The 13,978-nt window shown below is 38.6% G+C and overlaps 1 protein-coding gene across 2 annotated transcripts in view; it reads left to right on the top strand.

Annotated features, from left to right (window-relative positions):
- Window positions 1–1,101: 1,101 nt before the first annotated feature.
- adgrv1 (adhesion G protein-coupled receptor V1) overlaps window positions 1,102–13,978 on the top strand; it is a 105,552-nt gene continuing 92,675 nt past the window's right edge. Inside the window, exons 1-2 of one of the 2 annotated variants that reach the window (XM_048982863.1) lie at window positions 1,102–1,196; window positions 13,363–13,443. The gene's annotated coding sequence lies outside the window, so the exon portion shown is untranslated. The remainder of the gene's footprint in view (window positions 1,197–13,362; window positions 13,444–13,978) is intronic. The other variant, XM_048982871.1, reaches the window with a different exon arrangement.

The following is a 13,978-nucleotide window of genomic DNA, read 5'->3' as shown; positions in this document are numbered from 1 at the left end:
CTGTTGTCATGTAATGTTTTATTTGTTAATAAGTGAATGTCTTGAAAAAAGCAACTAAGTAAAAATTCATAAGAGAGCTACACGTTTTGATAGCTAGGTTTTGTTACCTTGTCACAAAGCAGAAGCATGTTATCTTAGTAGCAAATTGGATTTTATTTCCATTCATCATAAGTGTATCTATATCACAGGGACTTTCACCATAACCATTCATGCAATCTCAGAAATAATGACGAAAAAGTGGGTTACTGTTTAGCAAGATCTCTGATGAAGACAGAGTAAATGTAAACCCAATACATATTAGTAACATAGCATGCAACTGTTGCACAATTTCCAAAGCATGGGAGAGCCCAGTCAAAAATTATACAGCTCCATCATCTCGTGCTTTTCTGTTTCTCAAACGTTGCTCCATATGTTGGCAGCGTTAAATGAAAGACTAGAAAAATAATCGTAATACATTTTATCTTGCATGAAAAATGGCGTTTTTGGTTTTGTGAAAATGAACTAATGAAATACATGAAGAACATAATGAGAACTTTGGCCTGAAACGTAACAAGTATTTTTTTTTTTTTTAGGATAAAGCTTACTTCCAGGATGCAAAATAATGACGGCGTTAGTTGCTATGAATGCTCATTCTTTCTTATTGCGGTTCACCTCAAGACATTTTTAGCAGCCTAATGTCGATTTGCGCTTCTAAATAGGTGGCTGAGGGGGTACTGGTTCGCTGGGTGGAGCTGTTCGCTCGTCCCATACAGAGTTCGCCTGTCAAGCTTTCCGAGACAAACGCGATTACCACGTCTGCCCTTTGAAATAAGGATCCCCGGCTGCCTACAGTAGTTTCGTTCGCAGAGTTAGCAGAAGGTACAGGACGGGGCAGCTTCAGTCTTTAAAAAAGCGTTAAGTCATTCATTTAATGAGGACAGAAAGAGTAGGGAGGCTTGGTCGTATTCCCATAACCAGTGGGAATACCGTTACCAGTTACGGCACCCCAGCGTGAAACGTTTTTTTTTTGTGTGTGTGTGTGCATAAATACAGTGGATTCCACAAGGCATCTGAAAGCGACTCAGGAATGTGATTCTCAATAAAAAAAACAATATATAGACAGAAAAATATTTTGAGGAAACAACATCGATGATACCTTCGGAAGCTGTAATACGCAGTTAATTCATCCTGGGTTTGTAAGCAGAGCAAGGCGTCAGGTACGTTGTCAGTTTAATGTAGTATGTCAGGGTAAACAAGTGTCCGAGAACAAAGTTGAGATTGCGTAAGATTATATAGACTGGGAAAGTTTTTGTCTTTATAATAAACTAAAGTGCAGATATTGTGCACGTTTTATTATAGCGTTGATGTCTTAGAAATATGTCTAGTAGTACAGTGAACAGTTTGAACGTCTGTTCTATTAGCAAGTATGTATGCTTAATTATCCCCAGATACAAAAACAAAACAATATTCAAAGTTACATTTCTCATTTTTAAATAACAACGTTGTATTTTATTGCATAAATACTCTTAATGCGTGGTTATATAAATGCTTAACTTACAGAAGGGTGAGTAATTTATTACTTCCATCACGGGGTGCTGGGTAGCTCACACCAAGGGTTTGACGTATGTAGTAAAAAACAATTAAAAGCTTTCAGTAACTACAAATTTCTTTTACGTTATGCCAGCATTCCCTTGGAGTTGCTAGTAAATTTAAAAAAAGCCCAAATATTGATTCAGTGCAATGATTAAATGAATGACTGGGTAACCCATTGACGAGCAGAACAAATGCTTCCATGGTTACTTTTTGGATATTCGCCGTGGACACTGTGCTTTGTGTGTTTCCTCCTTCCTCCATTGAAATAACACAGCAATCCGTGGGGAACCGCCACACATGGCGTGCCTGAGCTCGGGCTCCCTCTAAAAACACTCTGTTACCCAGGGACTGTTAATGCTGTATGTGAAAAGGTATTTATTTTAACAAGAAGTTTGTATGATGTACCGAGTGCTTCTGAGTCACTATCTATCTATCTATCTATCTATCTATCTATCTATCTATCTATCTATCTATCTATCTATCTATCTATCTATCTATCTAATCTTGCTAGCTAGCTATATAGGTTCGGTTCATAGAAAATATACTGAATAATTTCTGACTCACTGAAGTTCTGTACCTTCTTAGGGGTTCACATCTTTCTTTGTATTGGAATAAACCAGTAATTATATAAATTATAAACTACCTAATAATCTGTTTTGGGTCTGGCACAGACCTAGAAATTTCTTTTAGATGAAGTTAGTTCATCTAAATACAAAGTTAAGTTAGGTTATGCTTGCATTTTATGTGAACGACAAACTAAACAAGATGTATTGTATATTTTAAATTTTGGGTAAGAAATAATTTTCTTCCGTCAGAAGACTGTTCAAGTGTTTTCTTTTTTTTTGCCAATGGGAAAGGCCGACAGAGGTTTCTGAGATGACTAAGGCACACAGTGAAGCCGTGACAAAAGACTAGCAGGTGTAAGCACAGGCAAAGGGAAATATGGCATTGATGGAGGGGGGGGGTGTTTTTTTAGACAAATGTCATGTCACTGATACTGCAAGGTTGTGTGAGAGCCACAACTGTAGGAAATGTGCAGATTTAGGTTGTATTTCTGAAATCCAGCAGATAATCAGCTAAATGCTCTACTGCAGGCTAAGGAGTCTCCAGCTAATCTACTATTCGTCTGTCCCGCAACCCCTCTCCATTGGGTGCAGCCAATCCAAAGACTGCTCCCATCTTTTGTGCCTTAATAAATAGCGTCTGCTAAGTGTGCATCCAAGGATGATGCAGTAGCAGCTGCCACACGCATATGTTAAAAGCATTGATTTAATTATACCTAAAAAGGATTGTTAAAAACTGTGGCTTTATTTGTCTTCATCTCTTTTTCAGAGCATGTCAGATGGGCCACACACTCTGACTGCTAAGCACCTTATCTTTTGCACATGGCCCCAGTGGAATTAGACACCAGGGCGTGCTTATTACTGAGGTTGTGTGAGGATTGCATTAAGGATGTTTATACATGGTGCCTGATTGCATTAATGACCTGCTTCTGGAGTTCTGCCAAGCATTGCTATAGTATTCATAGATCTTAGAAAGGAAGATGCCATGGACACCAAAGAGGTATTTTATCTAAAGAATCTGTGTGAGAGTTAAGAATGGTCTATGAATTTCTGTGAACTTTATTGATATATTTAACCACTTGCTTGAAATGTGGAGTGTTCAGTTCACACAATGCATATACTTTTTAAAGTAAATTATGTACACTAGGATTTTTCTTGTCTTTTTATTTCTTTATAGTTTTTCTAGGTTCATACATTTTCTGTATCTGTATTTTGCATAGTTCACATTTACTTACTAAGAAATTTAATGTCTCAAAAAATTACTTAGAACTGCAACAAAGCACACTAAGTACTAATTCTATATGAAGTCTTCTTAAAGGGCAGAATGAAGTCGTGAAAATCTTGCTGTATTTCAGTATATAGGGGAACTTGAGTGTGTGAATGTGTGGGAAAGTAACACATAGTGCTAAATCCTTATTCAAATTAGTTCCAGTGTAGATTATTTGTCCACACCTTCAGAGTGTAAATAGCAGGGTTACAGACTTTAATTGCTTTCCCACCACTAAGGGGCCTTTACTAAAACGATACTCATATAAGTAGCAGACGCACAAAATGACATGGTTCTGCAAGTCATCACATTGAGGAATAACAACTAGCAGGGATATGACCGCTCTTAAATCTGACACTGCCTTAGCGATGTTTTTCATCTGTGTCAGAATGAATGGGGTCATTTTCAACAATTTAATTTGGAACTTTTGACGAGTATAAGAAAAGCAGTAAGTGAAAGATTGTAATAGTGCTAAATTAGTTTTTGTCATGTTTGATAGGTGTCAGCTACAGAGAGTTTGGATAAATAACAGATATGAAGCAGAACTGGGCCATGGAGTTTGCATGCAAATGTGTTCAAGAAATATAGGCCTTTAAGCTGAAACATTTTTAAAAACGGCACCCGTACTGGGATTATCCTTTCCCACCATAAAGGTGCAGATACAAAGTATTGTAGGTAGAAAAATATCATGGTCAGATTTGCAGTCACTAATGTATAGTTTTTCCACGTTATAAAACAGAAATATTGTACTTTTGCTCTGCTGCTCTGATTAAATATATACATGTGTAATTATTTTTAATATCATGGATTTTTGTCTCCTGCATCTTTAAAATGTGTTTAATAGTAAGTTGCACTTATTGGATGCTTAGTCATACTTTGGTCACTAAGCTGCTGGGTATCTAATTTCTCAATTTGCAAATGCAATTGTGAAGCAAGATAAGGAGAAATGAAGATAGCAAGGTGTCAGTAGGTCAGTCCCGGTTAGCATCAACGTGCACTTTGTTCCTTGGGTCTGAAACATTGCAGTTCTACTTTGGTTCTTCCTTATATCTGAATAGCTCGGTTATTTCAATTTTTGAGGATGCTGAAGAATATTCTTAGCAATCCTTTTCTGTGTAGAAAAGGGAGAGTGATAGGACACCCCATTTGTCCAACAATCCTAGTGGTGTTTTTTTTTGCCTAATGATTTGCTGCAATTGTTGCTATATTTTTGCTGTAAGCTTGTATTTTCGATGTGACAAAGTATCTCATAAGAACTTTCTGGAAACACCCACACACAAACAAATACATCTTCATGCAAAGTTTTGATCTTCAGCTTTTTCCTGTGCTCATTGCACTTGACCCTTGCCCTCCTTTTGTTTCTCCTTGGACGCTTCTTAGATCAGGATTTCAGTGCCATGTATCTTACTTTCATCGTGTTTTTATCGCTGATGATGAATGTCAGCTCAGCAGCTTAATTAATGTTCCATGGTGGTAATATTGTGTGCAGGTTTGGTCACCATTCCTTTAAAAGGACATTACCTTGGAAAGGGTGCAATGTAGGGCTACAAGAATGATTCCTGGCTTTAGAGGAATGTCTTATGAGGACAGGTTAGCAGAGCTGAATCTGAGCTGAATCCTTGAGCAAAGGAGACTAAGGAGGAACATGGTCCAGGTATATAAGATTCTAACAGGTCTGGATGCTGTTCAGCCAAATGGCTACTTCAGTATTAGTTTAAATACTAGCACTTCTTTATACAGGGGTGGCATGGTGGTGCAGTGGTTAGCACCTCACACCTCTGGGACCTGGGTTCGAGTCTTCCCCTGGATCATGTGTGTGGAGTTTGCATGTTCTCCCCATGTCGTCGTGGGGTTTTCTGCGGGTACTCCGGTTTGCCCCCACAGTCCAAAGACATGTTGAGGTTGATTGGAGTTACTAAATTGCCCATACAGTAGGTGTACATGTGTGAGTGTGCCTGTGATGGGCTGGCCCCCCATCCTGGGTTGTTCCCTGCCTCGTGCCTGTGGCTTCTGGGATAGGCTCTGGACTCCCCCATGACCTAGAAGAATAAGTGGTTCAGAAAATGGATGGATGGACTTCTTTACACAGTGTGTAGTTAGAGTATGGAATAGTCTTCCTGTTAGTGTAGCACAAGCTAAAACCCTGGGGTCCTTTAAATCAGAGCTACAGTACATAAGATTTTAACAACTCTGAGCTATTAGGTAAGTTCTCCCCAAATGAGCTTGATGGGCTGAATGGCCTCCTCTCGTTTGTAAATTTCTTATGTTCTTATGTATGTAATTATTAGACCAAATTTTTAATTTATATTTCTTAGTACAATTCTCTGGAAAAGGCCATATATTCCTGGCATTCATCTCAAAATACAAAGCTGCGAAAAAAGTAACAGCTGACATTCTGCTATTAAGAGGTGGTTCATCAGTCCTCATTAAGTTTATGCTAAATGTTGAACAGCCAGGTTGGGCAGTTGGTAGCCCTCTCCAGTAAATTGTGGACCTCATTGCTAAGTTGGCTGTAAATCCGTGCAGATGCAACCTGTTGTGTTCACCATCCGCTGTCTAATTTACGGCTGTTGCCTGAAGAGTCCTGCCTCAACGCCATGTGAGGGCTCACAGCCCGTTTCCCAGATTGTAGGTCCCCTGCCTCTATTCGTCACCCCTGATCAGTGTCTTTGTGAGAGGCAGCAGAGACAGGCGGTGCAGAAGCGCGACTCACCAGGCATCCTGGATGCACGGCCATGTGTGCCAGAGAGCTGCACTCTACTTTTAATTGACGCCGGGCCCCTGTTTTGCTTTGCTTTTTTATACCACTCACCTTTGTTTTTGTTTGTATAGCAGAATATTCTTTCTGCTGAATGTGTGGGTTTGAAACACTTTCTGTATCTTTGTCCATTTTGGAGCAAGCATCTCTGAAACTAGATTATCAAGTAAAAGAGTTTAATGGTTATATATAAAATTACAAAATGCATGTTATTGTAAATCTTTTTAAAAAATCCTCCAGCCTAAAACAATTCTTAATAACTATACGTGACTAGCAGCGAACGGGAGCAATTAAGCTAGTTTTGGAGCAGAAAACAAAAATATGTTAATGCAATTTTGTTAATAGTCCCCCCCCCCCAAAAAATAAATAAATAAATAAATAAATCTGTAAATAACCTGTTTGTGATAACAATGCCAGTGCTTCCAATTAGATTGTCCAATTGGAATGCGAAATTAGAATTAGCATTCTGTAAAACTGTAAATCTTATATTGCTTAGGTATGTAACTTTCTTCAAGCTACATCGTTTATTGCATAAATTTCATGGTTTCTGCATTTTTTTTAATTCGGGGTTACAGTGGTAAGGGAGTGATACTCAGATGTTAAATCTATCAGCAGCAGACTGTTATGAGTTTACTGGATTAACAGAGTATTTATTAACTGCCCAATGCTGTGTTTAACAGTGTTAACTAAATAATCATATTCAGATCTTGAATGCTACGCTACTGCAAAAAACAGAAACAAAAATAAAACTATGTTTGACACAGTGACAGAATATATTAGTTTCAAAATGGTAAGCTATTTATATAGACCTAGTAGTTTTAATGTTGAAATATACCCCAGCATTAATTTATTTTATATACATATAAAATAACTTACATATATAAAATAAAAATTTATATAAAAATAAAATAAATATAAATATATGATATGTAACTCCTCTCCCCACTCCTCTTCAGCACCTAATAAAATTTAATGTGATTTGTAAGACAAATTATAGTTAATTTAAACAGTAGAGATTCTGCACCACTAGTGCTTGCATCCCGGATGACTTTTGTGGTATGTTTAGAGTGGTAGCAACTCGTAATTTTTAATCTGTTGTTTTTCTCAGTATACTGTACATTTACTGACCACCATGGTGCTGACCACCTGCTGAGTGAAACGGTCGTTTTAGGTTACATCTATTTCAATAGGAATATGTATGAAATTATCAGGTAAGTATTGGAAGGGCACTTTATTTCTGTCATAATGCTGATTCAGCTATACTTCATAAGGGATTTTCACAATCCCCGATCTAGCCATCTGTTCTTAGTCTAGCAAAGAAACTGATTGGAGGGCTTCAGAAAGGAATTTCCCACATTTCTTTTTCTAAAATGTTGAAGGAGAGAAAAGAGCTATCTCTCTGAATGGGGTTTTGGTTCAGTTGGGTGGGAGGGTGAGTTCTGCATGAAAAAGAAGTGAGGAGGACGGAAAAGAAAAGAGAGAGAAATGCAATGTTGAAGGAAAGAAAAAAGAATAGAAACCTACCAAACTGCTTATTGGTCTGTGGCTCACAAGATCCCCTTGTCTGTGTCTACTTTTTTTGAAAAGCAATTAGCATTTCAACTGGCTCGAATAGGTTACATGCAATGAAGTAATATGGCTTATAATTCGCTTCTCTGGACCCGGGGCTGTCGAGAGCTTGTTATTGTATAATCTCTTGAAAGTGCATTTTTTTCTGAAGCTCAACCTTTGTTGCAGAACTGGCTAATCAGTCATCTGGGCACCTTGGCTTTGAGTACCAGCACCATTTGAAACTTAATGGACTATACACATATTTTTTTGTTTTGCTTTGTATTGTTCTTAAAAAGAAATAAAGATTTTTATTATGTTATAATGACATATATCACTGACACAAGTAGAATGTGGTGGACAATAACTTCAAGAAAATATATTTGAACTTTTCCTTAGTTTGGAATTCAGATATGCTGAGCATCCACTTTCTCTACACTACCTGGTTGAATATAATAAGATTCAAAATATTGTCCAATACGATGTTGGATATTTTCGCACACGCACAAATACACACACACCCACACACGCATGCATGATGGTCTGCTGGAGCAGGAGATCATAGAGGGACAGGAAGAGACTTCGCAAGCTGGCTCTGTCCTGTACTGCTCTCTGGATTCTACTGAGGTGGTGGGTGAGAGGAAGATGTTGCCGAAATTTACATCCATTAAGGACAATCCCTCTCACCTCCTGCACGAGACAGTGAGGGTGTTACGAAGTTCCTTCAGCACGAGACTACTTCATCCAACATGCAAGAAGGACCGCTTCTGTAGGTTCTTCAATCCATCTGCAGTCACACTTTATAACACCTCAGTCACCTAAAGCTCACAAATTACATGATTGTCCTGTACACTGCAATATCTAACCTCTTTTGGATAATCTATCTGTGCTATATGTGTAATTGTGTGCACTGATTTTATTTATTTCTATTTGTTATAGTATCTTTTGGTCTGTTTTTTCTATTGCTTTTTTGTCTATAGGCTGTCATCTCATCTTATTTTATCGTATCTCATCTCATCTGATCTCATTTCATCTCATTCATCTCATTTTATCTTATACACACACAAGGGTTAGACATTGGAACTGAAACACCTGGTTTTACACCCCAATACATTATTAGTATAGTGCAGGGTCTCTGTCTGTGGTCAATACAGCATCAGGTTGTCTTGAGAATGACAGATGCAAGTCCTGTACAGTACATTGGTCAGGGGGATTTTGAGCCATTCCTCTTGTAGAACAGTGTCCAGGTCACTACGTGATGCTGGTGGAGGAAAACGTTTCCTGATTCACTCCTCCATACTCTCCCAAAGTGGCTCAGTAATATTCTGATCTGGTGACTACAGGCCATGGGAGATGTTCAACTTCACTTTCATGTTCCTCAAACCACTCTGTGACCAGTCTTGCTGTGTGTATTGGTGCATTATCATTCTGATACATAAAGATACACCACTTTCAAAGTCACGTACAATGTTTGAACCATTAGGTAACTATTAGGTAACCAATAGGTAAATATGTTTCTCCAGAATAGTTCAATAGTCCTTAACAGTGATGCACCCATCACAGTACTGGGCATAGGGAATCATCGATTTACCCACATACTGAACTCTGGGTATGCAACAGTCTGGGTGGAAAGCATCTTTGGAGTTTCTCCACACTAACTCTCCCAGATGTGGGAAAGTGAAGGTGGACTCAGAGGAAAATATATGTTTCACATTGATTACAGGCCAAGATTTGTGCTGCTGGCACCATTGAAACCAATGATTGGCATTGGCATAAGTGACTAAAGGTTTGGCTATAGCAGCCATGAATGTTGACTCCGAGGAGCTCTCAACAAACAGTTTTGGTGGAAACCGGACAGTCAAGGTGCGCATTTAATTCACCAGTGAGTTGGGCAGCTGCGGTTTTATGTTTTTTGTGTAGAATCCGGGTTGGGACCCAGACATCTCTTTCAGACAGCTACCTCTTGAATTCACAGTTTACTCTTGGATGTGGTTCGTCCTTTGTGGTGGTATGCCGAGATTACCCTGGATACCGTGGCTCTCGATACACCACAAAGACTTGCTGTCCTGGTCGCAGATGCCCCAGCAAGACGTGCACCAACAATTTTTCTTCTTTTGAACTCTGATGTCTTACGTTATGTTGTGTGCATTACCGGATTTTATGTACAGATGTGCTATTGCTCTGCTAATTCAGCCTTCACACTCAGCTGAATGCAATGTGCAATCAGTGAAGGTATAAAAACCATATAATCAATAACAATTCACCAGGAACTATTAATTTTCCATCCATGCATTTCTTATACCTGCTTGTCCTATGCATGCTTGTGGGGTCTGCAAGGCAAGGTATAACCCAGGATGGGGCACCAACCCAATTCAATGAATTTTCATATTTATATATTTATATTTACATATTTAAATTTCATATTTATGAAATGAAACCTTATTCGCAAAGTACAAGTACAGCTACAGACGAATGCTTCTTTTCACATATCCCATCTTGCTTTCCTTTAAGACATACACAATAATTCCTGCAGCCTTGTAAAACAAGATTTCTTAGCAGTTCATTGGAATGCTGATTATTGGAAATTCCTTACAAATGACCCCTCGTAGTTTAAAGTCCTACCGAAGGTGATCTCCAGCGCTGTTTTAACCCTGTGACTCAAGGCATGACTTGGCAAGATGTTCCCACAAAAGCATTGCTCCAAGTAACTGAGACTTAAACAGTTACATCTGATCCTTTCCACTCAATGTGACAAAGTGTATGGTTTCCTGCCTGACCTACAGGTCATCAGAAGCTCTAGAATTTCCCCTGCTGGGAAAGAAGTAGCTTCATAATCTTGGCATCAATTATTCACGGTGCAAGATTTCGCAGCATCTGGGTGTAGTCTATGTGCACCTGTAGAGACAGCGGGCGACATGTCACAGATGAGAACAGTGAGTAAACTCTGGGATCAGTTCTTTGAGTGATTATCTGTCTGCCAGACAACTGTTCTCTCTTTAAGGAGATTGTGTTATTGTGGCTGCATAAATATGAAGCAAACATTAAGTAAGCATGTGGGTTGAAAAATACTTCGAAAAATGACAAGTTAGTGGCAACACTAACTTCATTGGTCGCACAAAAAATGTTAAGTGGGATACATATTTAACATGCCGTAGATTATATGGTCTTTATTATTACACATTCTTTATTATTTCATACACAATATCCATTGTGAATCCTGAAATATTCAAAAAAACACAGTAATAAGTTTCAAATAAATTGGTTTTTAGTCATAGTCCTTGGCTAATTATTACCACTTTATTGTTTTTATTCACGTAAATCTCCCAAATAATGAAATTTTTCCTTGGTGAAGGGTCTATAGAAAATGTTCGTACCCATTTAGTTGACAAACTGGAGTCAAATATGACACTCTCTGAGTCAGTATATTACATATATAACAGTATGATGAAGAGCTATGCATCTTATAACCTGTGTTTATCCATGAGAAATATATGATTATGTGGCCAGTGAGGTCCATATTTGGTAACCGCATAAAGATAGCAAACACTGAAAAATGCTGCAAGCAGTAGGCTTGGAGAAGTTCTGCTGTGTACGAAAATGGACTTTCACTGGGAAAAGCTAGAATTTTACTACAATGTTTAGGGCAATAGGGCTGTGTGCATGTTGCCTTCTTTGAGTTAATTCTTTTATGGCCAAATTTGTTTTCTGGTATAAATTTTAAATTGTCTAGTTCCATAATCAAGATGAAATGTAGAGTTTTTTATTAAGGGCTACTTGACATTTCTGTCTGCCCACACCAGAAGTTTGGAGCAACCGAGGGGCATGCACTGTCATCGTGTGGCTAGTTGCAGACATCATGTCCTTCCTTTGACACAGGCTTCCTGACCAAACATCTAACCATTTCGCATAGCTCTTAAACATGGCTCAGATAGACAAATTCTTTTCGACCCTGCTTTCGAGAGTGCGTGTAATGTTTGAGACCGCATAAAATTCTTATTGCAGTGCACAAATAGATTGCATCCTTTAGCCCTCTGGACATTATAAGGAAAGGGTTTCACCCAGCTGTTTCAAGATAGGGTGGAACTACCTACATTATTTGGTTTTTGAGTCTGAATCAGATATGGAAAAAAAACATATGCAGATAAAATGAACATTTTCTGAAGATGCTCAGCAATTCCTAATTATTAATTATAACCCTGTTCCTAAACATGTAAATTAAAACAGAATGCAATGATTTGCAAATCATGTAAACTCTTATCCTGCGATGGGCTGGCCCCCCATCCTGGGTTGTTCCCTGCCTCGTGCCCATTGATTCCGGGATAGGCTCCGGACCCCCCGCGACCCAATAGGATAAGCGGTTTGGAAAATGGATGGATGGATGGATAAACTCTTATCTAATTGAAAATAGAACAAAGACAACATATCAAATGTTGAAACTGAATTTTTATTGTCTTATGACAAATATATGCTCAATTTGAATTTGATGCTAGCAAAAAGTTTCTAAAAAGTTGAGACGGGGCAAAAAAAGACTGTTGAAAAAAGACTGTTGTTCAAAACGTTGAATAATGTTAAAAGAAAATCCCCCCAAGTGAATATCTCACGACTAATCTGGTTAATTGGCCACAAGTCAGTAAGATGATTAGGTATAAAAAGAGCCTCGCAGAGGGGCAGAGTTTCTGTGGAGTGAAGATGGGGAGAAGTTCACCACTTTGTGAAAGACTGTGTGGGCAATTTAAGAGTAAAGGTCCTCAACTTAATGTTGCAAAGGATTTTGGAATTTCATATACAGTACATACCATCATTAAAGGATTCAGAAAATCTCTGTATGCAAGTGACAAGGCCGAAAACTGGGGTCCTCAGGCAATACTGCATTAAAACAGACATAATTCTACAGTGGAAATCAAAGCATGGACTCAGGAAAACTTCGGAAAACCATTATCTGTGAACACAGTTCGTGAACTTCAGAATCGCTAGTGACTTCTCTGGGCTTGAGGTCATTTAAGATGGACTGAGGCAAAATGGGAAACTCTCCTGTGGTCTGATGAATCAAACTTTCAACCAAATGTATCATGATCCTACTGGCTACGAACAGGTGCACTGCGTGATACAGTACTTGATTTGCAACAGAGGAGATTGTGGGAAAATGGGAAAATGTTTTAAAAAAATGCATTTATGATACTGGAGCATCAAAATAACAGGTACATGAGTACATCAGTATATATGATTATTAGGGAATAGTTTTATTTCATGATTCAGGGTAAATGTATTAAATAGATTGAGTTGCATAGCCCAGACAGTATTGTTGAGCAATACATTTGTTTTTATATGCCGGTGTGTTCAGACTCTAATATGATAAATTTGCTATATGTTTGAAATATGTGTGTGTTTTTTTCATGTTTTTAAAGATAATTAGCTGTATTTTTTAAATCGTAGGCCTGGTGATTAGGTTCTGGACCTTTCAGTGCCCTGGGCGATTATGAGCTGTCGCTGGCAGAAAAACAGTGATCCATTGATGGCGTGGTCACCCTGTGGTGGATTACTGGGTAGCGACTGGTGTCCGACTGTTTCTGCTCTTATGAAAGTGAAGCATCATAGCCAAAACCTTCATGCTGTCTTGTTTTCTGACAGACATCTTATGCATCTCGTTGGTCCAGATTCACGTCTTGGCAGCAGAAGAGTTCACCAGACAAAACCTCCCCGTCAATCGGCTGATGCAAAACCACATTCCTATCACTGTAAATATCAGCCCTTTGATGTGAATGACATTTTCAATATTTTCACTTGACCCCCCCCCTCCTTATTTGAAAGAATGTTTTTCTTTCCTTGTAAGATGCTTAGATCTTTTCACATGTGCTTTATTTATGATAAGCTTGTCGTTGAGCGACAGATAAAAGCCTGTTTTTTTTTTTAACCAGAAGCGAGACATGCACATATAATTTATTATGAATTTTATTTGTTAAAGCATTCCCTTTATGAACTCCCCCATATGAAGTGGACTGCATTCATATTGTCACATCCCTCCGTCCAGTCCTCTCGTGGACCACGCCTACCTCGTTAACCCCATGTGGAATCCTTCAGTTTTTCTACGTTTCCTGCTGTTTACTCTTGGGTATTTCAGTCAGCGTTCAAGTCTGTTTCCCCAGGTCTGTCATTAACGTTGCATGTTTACCCCGAATAAACCCCGTTTCTAGTATTCACGGCTCCCTTCGCCTGCTTCCCTGACCCGACGTAACACATATTAATACATGACATAATTTGTAGCTAACTATG

Source organism: Brienomyrus brachyistius, chromosome 2 (genome assembly GCF_023856365.1).
Source record: "Brienomyrus brachyistius isolate T26 chromosome 2, BBRACH_0.4, whole genome shotgun sequence".
Taxonomy (NCBI): Eukaryota; Metazoa; Chordata; class Actinopteri; order Osteoglossiformes; family Mormyridae; genus Brienomyrus; species Brienomyrus brachyistius.
This window is presented reverse-complemented; position numbering and strand designations above follow the sequence as displayed.